Raw genomic sequence first — 2,389 nt, 5'->3', positions numbered from 1 at the left:
GGAGCCGGGAGCGGGCAGGAGGGGGAGTGGTCAGCGGGGGGCGGGCGAGGGGCGCGGCGGCCCCCGTTCCCCTCCGAACGCTCCTCTTACACGCGCCGGGGTGTGCGTGCGTGAGTGGCAGTGGCCGCCGCCACCGATACTGCTCCGGGGGCCCGGTTGCTCCGCGCGTCTGCCTGGGGCTCACGGGGGCTCGGGGCGGCCGCTGGTTGGCTCGCGCACCGCCCTCGCCTCCAATCCCCGGTGCCTGTCCTAATTTCCTGATCCAGGGAACCTGCCGCCGCAGCTGCCGTGCGCTCCCTACAGTCCCGACTGTCCCCTCCCGGCAGCCACCAACAGTAAATGCAGCAGTGGCACTTAGCGCTGATGCAACTATTGCTGCTCTTGCCACCGCCTCCCCGCTAACGGTGCTTGCAGCTGGGGGGGACTTGCAGCTTCCAGGGCCAACAAGCATCTCTCCACCACCCTCTCCTGCGCCCCTGAGAGGCTGGTACGGTGAGGCGGGTAGGTAGCATCTCTTCCTCGGGCCTCCTCTTTCCACCCGGAAAGTGATGAAGAGGAGGGGATCCAAACGTTTGGGCTGCTGTGATGCGGGGTTCGGGATGCCCGTCTCAGTCGCACGCTGGGATGCCGTTCTGCTAAAAATTAAACGTGACTTTAAGAGTGTGTGAGAGAGTGCGCGCGGTTGTGACTCGTCCTCTGTAATAGAACAGGACTAAAATAACACAGTCTGGGAGGAGGAGGAGGGAAATTGCTAGCGCAGCTTTGCATTCTCTCATCAACGATTATAGTTAATTGCTAATTGCACAAAATGATAGTTTGAGGGCCTGTAATTAAAAGCTTAACCTTTTCTTGTTTGGGGGAGGGGAACCCCAAAGGTTTATTCTTCATGATCTACTTTGTAACATTCAATTACAAAGCTTAAGGAGAAAAAGAAGGAACCAAAGGCAAGACTCCTAGAAAGGAGTGATTCTTGTTTTGTGCCTTACAGTCTCTGAGCCTATAATTTGCTTTTTGTGCACTTCTTTTTTCTTGCACGCTTTCCCTCGGTTGTGGTTCATTGTCTGCTGTGGTCTGCCAAGCATCTATCAACAGTGGGAGAGCTCACCGAGCTATTTCACCTTCTTTAATAAAAGGTTTATATATATAAATATATAAATATATAAGTTGTTTTTATCTTGAATGACTCAAACTTGGCAGGTTTCAATAAGATCATGTTCTGGCTCTATCCAATTGATGATCTGAGAAGTGGTGGGCACCGCCTACCTGTATTTTCCTTGCCTTGGTTCTCCCGGGCATTTGTCAAGGCTAACCATCAGACGGGATGTTTATTAGGAACTTATTGTACCCAGAAACAGGACAGGAAAATTCTGAGACAGGGTACATTTTGGTGGGGCCAGAGGATATCAAGATTGTGACTGATAAACATAAAGGGGCTTAAATCTATGTATGGATGGGGTCTTGCACTCCAGCTTTTTGAATGTGATTTTGCCCACCCTGTGGTTACACGGTTGATACAAATTATAGCAGCCACACACATGTTGCATGTGAAACTGAGTTGAAATTTATTTTATGCCATTTAGTAGTGAAGATGCATGATGGCGTTGTCCATTTAACAGGCATTGAGGTATGATGGTAAAACCTTAGGTGCACTAATTCTTTAATGATCTTGGGGTTCTAAAAGGCCAACTAATGAGCTGTGTCACTTTACAGGAGAGGAAAGGGGGTAAAGGGAATGGGAATCAATATAAAAAGGCACAGCATTTATGAACAGTTATGTGGCTTGTTTTTAATATTTTACTCAGAGGTAAATGTATACTGCAAGCTAACATTGATATGATATAAAAAGACTTATCTTTGACAAACAAGGAGAAAGGCCAGGACTGGGTTAGGTGGAGCCCAGCATTTCATGATAATGCTTTAGATTTTATCTTATGAACTATGGTGAGGACTTGTGATGGATTTTGATCAGAGGCCTGACATCCAGTTTCTTTTAGAAAAATCACTCTGGTAGTGTTGTGAAGGGTGACTTTTTTGGGTGGTGGGTTAGAATAAGACAAGAGGAAGAAAAATTACAGGCCCTGGTAGTAAGAGAGTACATTAAAGAAAGGAGAGGAAAAAGCTATTATTTGCTTTATTATTTATTATCTATTATTGTTTTAGAGAATGCCTTCTTCAATGTGGTTTGAATTGCTAAGTAGCTTTACTTTTGTCAGATATGTATAAATTTATTTGTCCAATTTCTCTGAAGGGAGTGGGTTGAAGCCCATAGAAAATGCTAAGGTTAATGCTTTGTCATTTCCTTTTCTTTAAGGCCCTGAGACTAATCAATATGGACATCAGAAGTAATCTTCAAACCAATTTGCTGGTTTGTAGCACTGATCACTGTGTT

Source organism: Galeopterus variegatus, unplaced genomic scaffold, assembly GCF_000696425.1.
Source record: "Galeopterus variegatus unplaced genomic scaffold, G_variegatus-3.0.2 Scaffold4779, whole genome shotgun sequence".
Lineage (NCBI taxonomy): Eukaryota > Metazoa > Chordata > Mammalia > Dermoptera > Cynocephalidae > Galeopterus > Galeopterus variegatus.
The sequence above is the reverse complement of the archived record's forward strand: the minus strand, read 5'-3'. Positions refer to the sequence as shown.